The 13,903-nt window shown below is 45.9% G+C and overlaps 1 non-coding gene and 1 pseudogene across 1 annotated transcript; both read left to right on the plus strand.

Annotated features, from left to right (window-relative positions):
- The first annotated feature begins 6,610 nt into the window (after positions 1-6,610).
- LOC101840861 lies at positions 6,611-8,193 on the plus strand (annotated as a pseudogene).
- A 1,358-nt stretch (positions 8,194-9,551) lies between these two features.
- LOC121135718 lies at positions 9,552-9,658 on the plus strand. The gene has a single exon (XR_005872820.1). It is a non-coding gene; the product is annotated as a U6 spliceosomal RNA (small nuclear RNA).
- Positions 9,659-13,903: the final 4,245 nt, after the last annotated feature.

Raw genomic sequence — 13,903 nt, forward strand, 5'->3', positions numbered from 1 at the left:
TCATTACATAGGACTTTTCAATGAGCAAATATCTAAATCACTGCAATAAAGTTCCATTTCACTGATAAACTAGCTAAATTTATGGGCGTTTCCCCCACAGGTAGTTAGAGGTGCAGGTGAGTAAAATCCACCCCACCCCAAGTCTTGGCTGTACTGTCAGCTCCAAAAGCCAGCGAATCACTAGAGACTCCCTAAGAATGGCAGTGTTTGTTGGAGCAGGGGCCCCAGTAATCCACTCATTTGACCCCTCCAAGTCTGCAGAGTAGAGCAGAGTTGTGGCAAATCAGTGGAGGAGAAAATTTCAAATTATGGTTTTTTTTTTTACTCCAAACTCAAAGGCTCCATAGCCACAGGGTATGGATAGTGGTGGGCAAATGAAAATTAGGAAGCAGAAAGACCTGAATTCATATCACACTCCAACCACTTATTTTTGCAGTGGGCCTAAAGCTTCCACTTCCTCACAGGTAAAGTGAGGGCAGTGACAATGCAGCAACCAAAAGACACTGTTAGGATGGTACAAATGTCTCTTCCAACTGAAGAAGTGCAGAAAACTCCAGATGGTAGTGGCACACACTGTTAAAAGAAGCTTTTCCTTGCTAGCCGCTTTGGTTTATCCCCCGCCAGCCGCCTGGGCTCTGCTGCATTGTAGTCCCCAAATAAACACACAGGACGCTGTATTAATTATGAAGCTGTTGGCCTTTGCTTGTTTCTTACTGGCTAGCTCTGACTTAAGTAATTACCCCATGATTGTTAATCTAAGTATGTCTCTTACCGGAGAATAGTTCCGGGCTCCTACCCCATGGCGTTACATGTTGACTCCTCGTGTTTCTCCTTCCCAGAGTCCTCCTGGACTCCTAGTCCCACCTATCTAGATTCCTATTGGCTAACAGTGCTTTATTAACAAATGTACAGGACTTCCCCCATCAACACACCTTTAATCCCAGCCCTCAGGAGGCAGAGGCAGGCAAACTCTGTGACTTGGAGGCCAGCCTGTGATGGGGCATGTCCTTCTGTATGCTGTGAATATATGTTTCTCTTATCAGTTGATGAATAAAGCTATTTAGGAAAATAGACAAGCAAGATTTAGCTATGTGGGAAATTCAAACAGGGATAAAGAAAGGTGGAGTCAGGGAGACACCATGTAGCTACAGGGAAGATAGGATGCCCAAGGATTCTCTGGTAAGCCAAGACTACATGGAGATACATAGATTAAGAGAAATGGGTTAATAATTGAGAGAGAGCTAGCCAATAAGAAGCTTAAGCCATACAGCTTATAATTAATATAAGACGCTGTGTGATTTTTTTGGGGGACTAAATGGCTACAAGACCAGGTGAGACAGAAACTTCTATCTACAAACCTGGTCTATGAAGAGAGTTCCAGGACAGCCAAGGCTACACAGAGAAACCCTGTCTCAAAAAAAGTGAAGAAGAAAACTCAAGTTTTTATTTTTTTAGATATTTTTATTTTTAAATTTAAATTTAAATTAGAAACAAGGCTGCTTCACATGTCAATTCCAGGTCCCTCTCCATTTCCCTCCCCTCCTCCTGTGCCCTCCACTCAAGTTGTTTTGACCTACAAGGTAGTGGTGACCTAGAGACTTACAGAACCTCTTCTTCAAGGAAGAGATAACAACTCCAGGCTTCAATCTTTCTACAGAAACACAGAAGCACAACCCTGAAAACTGTCCTGGACTCCTCTCATTCCAAAGTTCAGCTATAGAGCCATGCCCTTCTAAAGGTCCTTCCTCACAGAAAGGAAGGTATTCACAGGGCCCTGACATCCTTTGGAAGGTATTCACAGGGCCCTGACATCCTTTCCCTCCTTTGATGGGTGTTTGGTGGAACCAAGAGCTGCACTGTCAACCCCAAGAGGACCCTGCCTTAGCTCCATTCCCTCCTCAGCACAGGGACAGCGAGGTGTCAAGATAGATAAAGGTGTTTGTGCAAGAATGATGATCTGCATTTAACCCTTGATGGAAGGAGACAGACCACCCCTGGAAGTTGTTCTCAGATTCCTAATGCACTCCAGGACACACTCAGGGCTGTGTGTATACACACACATAACACACACACACTGTACACACTACACACCACACACACGCTGTACATACACACCACACTACACGCACACTGCACACATGCTTCATACATACTACACACACATGCACACAACATATATTACTACAACCAATAACTAAAAATGTAAGAAATAGGGGTGGATTTAGGAAACTTCTGTGATAAAAAAGAAATACTTCCCTGATATTTGGCAGCTGGTAACAATAGTGTATATTTTGTTGTATATTTTTTCTTTTTGTTTCTTTTTCAAGATAGTGTTTCTCTGTAGCTTTGGAGACTTTCCTGGAACTTTCTCTATAGATCAGAGTAGCCTGCTCACAGAAATCTGTCTGCTTCTGCTTCCTAAGTACTGGTATTAAATGTGTGCCAATACCACCTGGCTTTGTTGTGTATTTCTTGTTTATTTTGCCTTTGAGATCTTTGTTTGTTTGTTGTAACAGAAACTGGCTATATAGACCTGCTATATAGACCAGACTGTCCTTAAACTCATAACAATCTACTTAGCTCTGCCTCTGGAGCACTGAATTGTCTTTTTTTTTTTAATAAAATGACAGATACTTACTGTAATTACATTATGCCCTACTTCCCGGTGCCCCTTGTCTTTTGATTGTTTGTTTGTTTTTCAAGACAGGGGTTCTCTTTATAGCCCTGGCTGTCCTAGAACTTGCTCTGTAGACCAGGCTAGCCTCAAGATCCCCCAGCCTCTCCCCGCCCCGAGTGCTGGGATTAAAGGTGTGTGCCACCACAGTCAGCTTCCTCTTCTTCTTCTTCTCCTTCTCCTTCTCCTTCTCCTTCTCCTTCTCCTTCTCCTTCTCCTTCTCCTTCTCCTTCTCCTTCTCCTTCTCCTTCTCCTTCTCCTTCTCCTTCTCCTTCTTCTTCTTCTTCTTCTTCTTCTTCTTCTTCTTCTTCTTCTTCTTCTCCTCCTCCTCCTCCTTCTCCTCCTTCTCCTTCTCCTTCTTCTTTGAGACAGTCTAGGCCAACCTGGAGTTTACTGTGTAGTACCCAAGTTGGCCTCAGACTTTTGCAGATCCCCCTACCTCAGCCTCCCAGGTGCTAGGATTACAGACCAGTCAACATCCACTGATAATCCACCCTGAGGTTCACCCAGACCACCTGGTCCTGAGGTAAGGAAAATAAGATAGAAGAGCAATGCTGCCACCTGCTGGAAGAAGTAGCTGCTCCATTCCTGGCTGGTGATGCCCCTGTGGCTGAGTATCATCACCTTAGAACAGATAGACAAACTGAACCCTCTGGGCTGGGGGACTTCAGAATCTGCGAGTGACAAGAGAGGGTGTCTTAGTTACTGTTCTATTGCTGTGAAGAGACATCATGACCAAGGCAAATTATAAAATATTTAGTTGGGGACTAGCTTAGAGTTTCAGGAGGTTAGTCCATGGCTATCAGGGCTTAAAGAGTGGCAGCAGGCAAACAGGCATGGCACTGGAGAAGTAGCTGAGAGCTTATACCTGATCCACAAGATAGAGGCAGAGAGAAATCTCAAAACAAAGCCCATGCCCAGTGTCTTAGTTAGGGTTCCTACCGCTGTGAAGACACATGACCACAGCAATTTGTGTAAAGGGAAACATTTAATTGGGTGGCTTACATTGTCATCATGGTGAGAAACATGGTGGCATGCAGGCAGGCCTGGTGCTGGAGACAGAGCTGAGTCATACATCTTGACTTGAAGGCAACAGGAAGTGGTCTGAAACACTGGTATGGCTTGAGCATATATGAGACCTCGAAGCCTGCCTCAGCAGTGACACACTTCCTCCAACAAGGCCATATCCATGAACGTATGGGCCAATTGCATTCAAACTATCACATTCCATTCCCTGGCCTCCATAAGTTTGTAACAATACCATAATGCAAAATGCATTAGTTCAACTTTATAAGTCCCTATAGTCTATCATAGTCTCAACAATGTTTAAAAGTCAAAGTTAAAAGTCTCTTCTGAGATTAACGCAATCTCTTAGCAGTAATCACCTATAAAATCAAAAGAAAAAGAAAAACAGATCACATACTTCCTGCATCGCGTGGCTCTGGCATCTCCAGTGTCTTGGGATCTCCAAGACAGTACAGGCTCACCTTCACAGCTTCATGCAATGACCTCCATTCATGCCTGGTCTCAGTGGCTTTCTTAGTCTCAGAGGCAAATTCCATAGCTCCTTTCTTCTTAACTCCAGAGCCATGTAGCCAAAACCGCCAAGTTCCGCTGTTTACTGGGGCTGAAACATGGCTCCCTCATTCAATTACATCTTCACCAACTTTCTGTTTTCTATTGTTTTCTCACTACCTAAGGTTGGCTGTCCTGAAACTGAATCTGTAGTCCAGGTTGTCCTTGAACTCAGAGATCTTTCAACTACAAATTCACCAGCTTTCTGTTTCAGTGGCTAACTTCACTGCCTAAGCCTGGCTGTTCTGGAACTTGCTCTGTAGACCAGGCTGCTTTTAAAGTAAGAGATCTGCCTGCCTCTCCCTTCTGAGTGCTGTTTTTAAAGTCATGCAGCCACCACACCCAGCTCTAAGCTTTTCTTTAATTCCCATTCACAAGTTGGAAATTTATCTAGATGGGCTCTTGTCCTGAGGTCACCACCCCCTTTATTCCATTTCTTAATCTGTTTATCTCCTTGAACACAGAATTTAGCTCAATTTCACTTCCTGGTGATCATTTTTTCCTCAAAATTTACATTTTGTAATTTTCCCTGCTCAGCTTACTCCTTTTCATTATAAATCTTCATTAGAGTTTCCACTAATACCACCTGACAGAGTCTATACTAGGCTGTTTTGAGTTATTGTCTGCCAATAGAATAAATCCAAAACTCTTCACTTTAGCCTGATGCAGACTCTTTGGACAAGGGCAAAAGGCAATCACTTTCTTCACCAAAATATCACAAGAATGATCTCTAGACCACATATCAATATTCTCCTATCAAACCTCTTGATGCATGCCCCCACAGTTTAAATAACTCTCAGCTCCACTGTCTTCCATGCTCCTACTAGCATGGCCCATTAAGCATCACTTAAAGCATCCCACTGCTTTCCTAACCCCAACTCCCAAAGTCCATAATATTAAAAAAAAACCAACTTCTGTCTTAGTTAGGGTTTCTATGGCTGTGAAGAGACACCATGACCACGGCAACTCTTTTTTTTTTTTTTTTTTTTTTTGGTTTTTTCGAGACAGGGTTTCTCTGTGGCTTTGGAGGCTGTCCTGGAACTCACTTGGTAGTCCAGGCTGGTCTCGAACTCACAGAGATCCACCTGCCTCTGCCTTCCGAGTGCTGGGATTAAAGGCATGCGCCACCAACGCCCAGCCTGACCACGGCAACTCTTTTTTTTTTGTTTTGTTTTGTTTTGTTTTTACGAGACAGGGTTTCTCTGTATTGTTTTGGAGGCTGTCGGTCGAGCCTGGCCTCGAACTCACAGAGATCCACCTACCTCTGCCTCCCGAGTGCTGGGATTAAAGGCGTGCACCACCAACGCCCAGCCCACGGCAACTCTTATAAAGAAAAATGTTTAATTGTGGTGGCTCACAGTTCAGAGGATTAGTCCATTATTGTCATGGTGGGAAACAAGTCAGCTAGCAAGCAGACATGGTGCTGGAGAAGGAGCTGAGAAGTCTTACATCTTGACTCACAGGCAACAGGAAGTGGTCTGAGACACTGGGCATGACTTGAGTCTATATGAGACCTCAAAGCCCTCTCCCACAGTGACACACTTCCAAAAAGTCACACCTCCTATGAGCTTATGGAGGTCAATTGCATTCAAGATACCACATCCAGTGACACACCTCCTCCAACAAGGCCACACCTCCTAGTCCTTCCTAAATAGTCCACCAATGGGGGACTGAGCATTCAAATATCTGAGCCCATGAGGACTGTTATCATCCAAAACACCATGGAGAGCTTACATTTGGGGCTATCAGATCGAACTCAAGGGCATAGGGTATGGCTCAGTGGATAAGGTGCTGTCTGCCAAGCCTGAAACCCCAAGTTCAATCCCTTGGTCCTATATGGTGGAAAGAGAGAACTGATTCCAGTAAGTTATCCTCTGATCTCTGTTCACACCATGATACTCATGCTCACTTACAATCACAACCAAAAGTATTAGCTCTGCTCTTTTACTTTTCTCCCGTGACAGATACTTATGACATCTGCCTGAGCCAGGAGCAGTCCTCAGTTCCGGGAAAACTGAACAGACAAGCTCCTGGGGCCAGGCTCTAACTGGGAACAGAACAAAGGTGAGATAAGGCTTAAACACTAAAGGCAAGAACCAGAGTATTGTGACAGAGTAACTGGGCACTCACTGGCACTGCCACCTTCTGTGGGAGTGACACCGAGCTAGCTCGTCAAAGACAAGAACAAAGAGCAGTCCGAGTCCAAACGAAGCATGTGTAAGGACATGAAAATGAAAAAGTGTTTGACTTTCTTAAGGAATAAAAACGAGACCCAGTCATTGGAGCCAGCCCTGCCTGCAGCTTCCCGGCCTAAGTGCCTCTGCTTACCCAGAGCAACTGATCACGAGACCTGCTCCAGCAATGGCCTTTGCAAATCTGCACAGGCGCTCATCACTGACAGCCTGGACCCCTGCTGCCGGACGTCCCTGCAAGATGGAGGGCTGCAGGCAGTGGAGAAGCAGAGCTTGAGCACGGAGGAGCTGACGGCCGAGCTTCAGGACGCGAAGGCCTTATCGTCCGCTCCGCCACCAAAGTCACCGCTGACGTCATCAAGGCAGCAGAGAAGCTCCAGGTGGTAGGCAGGGCTGGCACAGGCGTGGGCAATGTGGATCTGGAGGCCGCCACAAGGAAGGGCATCCTAGTCATGAACACCCCTAATGGAAACAGCCTTGGTGCTGCGGAACTCACCTGCAGGGTGATCATGTGCCTGACCAGGCAGATTCCCCAGGCAACAGCTTCAATGAAAGGTGACAAATGGGACCAGAAAAAGTTCATGGGGACAGAGCTGAATGGAAAGACACTGGGAATTCGTGGCCTGGGCAGAACTGGAAGAGAGGTAGCCACCTGAATGCAGTCCTTTGGGATAGACTGTAGGCTATGACCCATCATTTCTCTAGAAGTTGCAGCCTCCTTTGGTATTCAGCAGCTGCCTCCAGAAGAGATCTGGCCTCTCTGTGATTTCGTCACTGTCCACACACCCCCTGCCCTCCACCACAGGCTTGCTGAATGACAGCAAGTTTGCCCAGTGCAAGAAGGATGTGCGAGCAGTGAACTCTGCTCGAGGAGGGATATGGGTGAAGGTGTCCAGCTCTGTGCCCTGCAGCCTTGTCAGTGTACGAGTGCCCCACTGGATGCGTTTACAGAGCAGCCATCATGGGAATGGGCCTGAGCGGACCACGAGAATGCCGTCAGCTGTCCCCATCTGGGGGCCAGCACCAAGGAGGCCCACAGCCACTGTGCGGAGGAAATTGCAGTTCAGTTTGTGGGCATGGTGAAGGGGAAGTCTCTAGCAGGGATCATAAATGCTCAGGCCCTTCTCTCCACACACCAAGCCTTGGATTAGTCTGGCAGAAGCGTTGAGCACACTGATGCATGCCTGGGCTGGCTCCCCAAAAGGTATCATCCGGGTGATGTTACAAGGAACATCACTGAAGAACACTGGAACCTGCCTGAGCCCTACAGTGATTGTAGACGCTTCTGAGGGAAGTGCCAAAGCAGGCAGATGTGAACTTGGTGAACACTAAACTACTGGTGAAAGAGGCTGGCCTCAAGGTCACCACCTCCCACAGCCCTGTGGTCCCAGGGGAGCAGGGCAATGGGGATGCCTCCTGACTGTGACTCTGGCAGGTGCCCCCTACGAAGCTGTGGCCTTGGTCCAGGGCACCACACCCATGCTGCAGGTGTCCAGTGGAGCTGTCTGCAGGCCAGAGGTGCCACTACGCTGGGGCCAGCCCCTACTCATGTTTCCGGTTCAGCCCTCCAACCCTGTAATGCTGCCCAGTATGACTGGCCTCCTGGTAGAGGCAGGCTTGCAGCTGCTGTCCTATCAAACCTCCAAAGTATCTGACAGAGACACCTGGCACTCCATGGGCCTCTCGTCCCTGCTGCCCAGCCTGGAAGTGTGGAAGCAGCACGTGTCTGAGGCCTTCCAGTTCTGCTTCTGACCCTGGGGCTCAGAGGTGCCAGCTCTTCAGGCCTTTCTGAAGAAACCTACTCTCTGTGATCTATAGGTAGAGGATATCCACCTTACTTGAGCAGAACCTGGGTACATGCCTTCAATGACATCTAGTAAAGAGTCTTAACTCAAAAAAAAAAAACAACAACCAAAAAACCCAAAACCAACCAATCAAACAACCAAACAAAAAACAGAAAAGAAAAGAAGCAGGGCATTGGTGGCACTCCCCTTTAATCCCAGCACTCGGGAGGCAGAGGCGGTCGGATCTCTGTGAGTTCAAGGTCAGTCTGGTCTACAGAGTGAGTTCCAAGGCAGCCTCCAAAGCTACACGGAGAAACCCTGTCATGAAAAACAAAACAGAAGCAAAAAAAGAGAGAAAAGAAAAGAAATAAAAACAAGCAAGAAAAGAGTGGCTGGAGAGAAGACTGCCCAGCACTTCTCGACTGTGCTAGGAATTTCCGTTTTATTCCACCTGAGTGTGGTAGTGTGCACACTTACACTATTCAAAAAGCTGAGGGTGGAGAACCCTGGACAGCCTGAGGCACACAGCAAGACCCTGTCTCAAAAACAAAAGCAAACAAAACAAAAAACCAAACACAACAAAAAATCCCAAACCAAAAAACAAATGGCAGGTGTCCTACTTAGGGTTACTAGTGATATAATGGAACACTGTGACCAAAACAAGTTGGACAGGAAAGGGTTTGTTTGGCTTACACCTCCACATCATAGTTCATCACTGAAGGAAGCCAAGACAGGAACTCAAACAGGGCTGGAACCTGGAGGCAGGAACTAATGCAGAGGCCATGGAGGGGTGGTGCTTACTGGCTTGCTACTCCTAACTTTCTTAGCCTGACTTCTTTTTTTTAATTATTTATTTTATTTTATCTTATGTACATTGGTATTTTGCCTGCATGAATGAATGTCTTTATAGGGTATTGTATCCCCTGGAACAGGAGTTACAGACAGGTGTGAGCTGCCATGTGGGTGCTGGGAATTGAATCTGGGTTCTCTGGAAGAGCAGTCAGTGCTCTTAACCACTGAACCATCTCTCCAGACCTCTAGCCTGCTTTCTTACAGAACACAGAACAAACAGCCCAGGGATGGCCCCACCCCAATGGGCCAGACTCTCCCCTACCAATCACTAATTAAGAAAAATATTCTGAGCTGGGTGTTGGTGGCGCACACCTTTAATCCCAGCACTTGGGAGGCAGAGGCAGGTGGATCTTTGTGAGTTCGAGGCCAGCCTGGTCTACAGAGCTAGTTCCAGGATAGTCTCCAAAAAACAATACAGAGAAACCCTGTCTCGAAAAACCAAAAGAAAAAAAAAGAAAGAAAGAAAAATATTCTGTGCTCGATTTGGCAGCACATATACTAAAATTGGAATGATACAGAGAAGATTAGCATGGACCCTGCGCAAGAATGACATGCAAATTTGTGAAGCATTCCATATTGTTCATCAGGGAACTGCAAATCAAAGCAACTCTGAGATTCCATCTTACATTGATCAGAATGACTAAAATCAAAAACACTGATAACAGCTTATGCCAGAGAGGATATGGAGAAAGGGGAACAGTCCATTGCTGGTGGGAGTGCAAACTTTTTTTTTTGTTTTTTCGAGACAGGGTTTCTCTGTATTGTTTGGGAGACTGTCCTGGAGCTCTCTCTGTAGACCAGGCTGGCCTCGAACTTGCAGAGATCCACCTGCCTCTGCCTACCAAGTGCTGGGACTAAAGGCGTGCGCCACCAACGCCTGGCAGGAATGCAAACTTTTACAGCCATTGTGGAAATCAATGTGGCTATTTCCCAGAAAATTAGAGATCAACCTACCTCAAGACCCTGCAATACTGTTGGGCATATACCCAAAGGAGACACATTCACGCCACAAGGACATTTGCTCAACTATGTTCATAGCAACATTATTCATAAAAGCCAGATCTTGGAAACAGCCTAGATGCCCCTCAACTGAAAAATGGATAAAGAAAATGTGGTACATTATGCCGGGTGGTGGTGGTGCATGCCTTTAATCCCAGCACTCGGAGGCAGAGGCAGGCGGATCTCTGTGAGTTCAAGACCAGCCTGGTCTACAAGGGCAGCTTCCAAAGCCACAGAGAAACCCTGTCTCGGAAAAAAAAAAAAAAGGAGTCAAGACCATGATGGATAAACCCACGGAACCAGCTGACTTGAGCTAGTGAGAGATCACTGACTCAGGTCTGACAAATGGGGAACCTGTATGAGACCGTACTGGACTCCTTTAATATAGGTGACAATGGTGCAGCTGGTGACAATATATGAGGCCACTGGCAGTGGGACCAAAATCTAACACTAATGCACCAACTTAGTGGAGCCCATTCTCTATAGTGAAATACCTTGCCAGTCTAGAGAGGTGGGGTTGGAGAGGTGCCTTGGTCCTGCTTCAATGAGATGATGGGACAGACTTAGTAAACTTCCTAGGGGAGGCCTTACCCTCTCCATGGAGTAGATGGAAGATGGGGGAGTGCGGGAGAGGGAGGAGGGGAAGGAGGGGGAACTGAGATTGGAATGTAAAAAATAAACACGCCCCCAACCTAAGGCACAGGGATCATTTCAGAAGAGGGGCTGAAAATACTGAAAGAGCTGGAAGATCAGAAAGTTTACTATGAGATTGTGTCTGCAAGTAACCTCAGAAGCTACATCCATAGTATTGCCAACATGAGTGCCTAAACATGAGCAGAACAAAGAGTACACAATAGACATATCAAAATGGATGAGGGAAAGCCTACAAGACCCCAGCCTTACACAAGAATCAAAGGGGGGGCTGGAAAGATGGTTCAGAGGTTAAGAGCACTGACTGCTCTTCCAGAGAACTGAGTTCAATTCCCAGCAACCACATGGTGACTCACAAACATGTGTAAAGAGATCTGGTGCCCACTTCTGGCCTGCAGGCATACATGCAGGTAGCACACTGTATACATAATAAATAAATCTTTTTAAAAAAAGAATCAAAAGTAACTAAGGGATGCTGAGAGTGGGAGAAGTCTTCTCTAGCAAAGAGCACATTAGTTATCATTTATGTAAAAATAGTCCGTGAATGTGAAAAAATGAAAGGTGGGGTATATGAAAGGGTTTTTTGTTTTGTTTTGTTTTGTTTTCTTCGAGACAGGGTTTCTCTGTATTGTTTTGGAGGCTGTCCTGGAACTCACTCTGTAGCCTAGGCTGGCCTCGAACTCACAGAGATCCGCCTGCCTCTTCCTCCCAAGTGCTGGGATTAAAGGCATGCCCCACCAACAACTGGCAAAGGGTTTTGAGGGAGGGAAATTAGGGGAGAAATAATGTGATTATATTATAATCTCAACAATAAAAAGTTAATAGAATATATAAAGATATATTTATAATAGATTACATATGTAATAAAATACAGCATTGATTGTAATGTTAGTAAGCAATGTTTTTTATAATGTATTTTTATTTTATGTGCATTGGTATGAATGTGTCAGACTCCCTGGAACCAGAGTTACAGACAGTATTAAACTGCCATATGGATACTGGGATTTGAACCGGGTCCTTTGGAAGAGCAGTCAGTGTTCTTAACCACCGAGCCACCTCTCCAGCCCCAGTAAGCAATGTTTAATTATTAATTTTTTAAAAGATTTTATTTATTTATTATGTACACAGTGTTTTGCCTGCATGTACACCCTCATGACAGAAGAGGGCACCAGATCTCATTATAGATAGCTGTGAGCCACCATGTGGTTGCTGGGAATTGAACTCAGGACCTCTGGAAGAACAGCCAGTGCTCTTAACCTCTGAGCCATCTCTCCAGCCCCTAATTATTAATTTTATGTGATAAATTTGCTAAATTAAATGTTCAGTATGGTGGCAAACAAAATGTAGTATCCAGCACATAACACATGGTAAATGCAAATTTCAGCTCCCCTGCCAATTCTGCTCTCTTCTGAGAGAACCCTTGATGTTCTGAAGAATGGGCAAAACAGGAGGTCAAGGGTTTCCAAAGAATTTCACTTCCTATGTATGTCTGAGACTGCAATTCATATTCAGTTACCCTCTGACCCAAGCACAGATTCAGTTCGTCAGAATCTGAGTGGAGTTCAGTGATCCAGCTCTTGCTTTGTCTTTATGCTGCTGGGAACGAAACCCAGCAAAAATTCAGCAATCTTAAGCCAACAGCAATCTTAAGCCAACAACCAACCCTAGTAAGGCGGTGGGTGTGGTGGTGCACATCTTAAAACTGAGGAGACAAAGGCAGAGAGGCAGGCAGACCTTTGAGTTTAAGGCAGCCTGGTGTGCATAGCCAGTTCCAGGCCAGCCAAGGCTACATAATGGATCCAGTCTCAAAACAAAGCACAGCCACCCAGCAGGGAGGCCTGAAGTTGCCCCTGTGTCTAGACATAAGCCTCCCTGTGACCTTATCTCTCCCACAGGCTCCCATTTCTTAAAAGGGATCCCCTGTGTCTAGATGTAAGCCTCCCTGTGGCCTGATCTCTCCCACAGGATCCCATTTCTTAAAAGGAATTTCCAGGGGCTGTAGAGATGGCTCAGCGGTTAAGAGCACTGCCTGTTCTTCCAGAGGACCTGAGTTCACTTCCCAGCAACCACATGATGGCTCACAACCATCCGTAATCTGGTGCCCTCTTCTGGTGTCCAAGCATAGAACACTATATGCATGCATAATAAAAATTTTTTAAAATAAAAGGAATTTCCAACAGATAGACTAAGGAAGGCAGGCAGTGTGCCCAAGCCTCTGTCTATGGACCTCACCAACTCTACCTTCTCTCATCCCTGAGGGAAAGAACATATTAATCTTCTTGTTCTGTAGTGCTGAGAAGAGAGCTTGGGCTTCGAATAAGCAACAGCTCTACCGTGAAACTACGTCTTCAACCCTGAACACAGGATTTCTCCCTGGCCTCTACTCTCTCTCTTTCCTGAGACAAGATTTCTGTGTAGCCCTGGCTGTACTGAAAGTCACTCTAGACCAGGCTTGCCTCAAACTCACAGAGATCCTCCTGAAATTAATGCACCACCACTGACAGGCAACCCCCCACTTCTTGTCTGAACTCAGAACCTGAATGTTGTGATGCTCGCCAGAGCTTCAAGTGCTGGAGGCTTGGTTCCCAGTGTGGTAGTGTGGAATCCTTATAAAGTGTGGCCTGTGCCCAGTGTTGTGGCCCATGCCTTTAATCCCAGCACTCAAGAAGCAGAGGCAGGTAGTGAGCTTGAGGCTCGCTAGAGCTGCATACTGAGACCGTATTCAAAAACAAAAACAAAAACAAAAAAAAAAAAACAAAAAAAAAAAAAAAAGGAGGGCTGGAGAGGTGGCTCAGCAGTTAAGAGCACTTGTTTGGTTCAACCCCAGCATCCACATAATAGTTCACAACTGCCATGAATCCCGTTCCAGGGGATCTATTACTCTCTTCTGAAAGACACCAGTGTCTTAGTTTGAATGCATTTCATCCCATAATCTCTTAGGGAGTGGCACTATTGGGAGGTGTGGCTTTGTTTGAGTGGATATGGCCTTGTTGAAGTAAGTGTGTGATGTCACTATGGGGCAGGCTGTGTTCAGGATACCATTCAGTGTCTCAGTTGACTTCCTGCTGCCTGGAAGACCTAGGACTCTCAGGTATAGCTACCACATCTGCCCACACACTGCCATGATGAACCTCTGGAACTATAAGCTAGCCGCCTCAATTAAATGTTTCCTTTAT

This window comes from Mesocricetus auratus, unplaced genomic scaffold (genome assembly GCF_017639785.1).
Source record: "Mesocricetus auratus isolate SY011 unplaced genomic scaffold, BCM_Maur_2.0 Super-Scaffold_4256, whole genome shotgun sequence".
Lineage (NCBI taxonomy): Eukaryota > Metazoa > Chordata > Mammalia > Rodentia > Cricetidae > Mesocricetus > Mesocricetus auratus.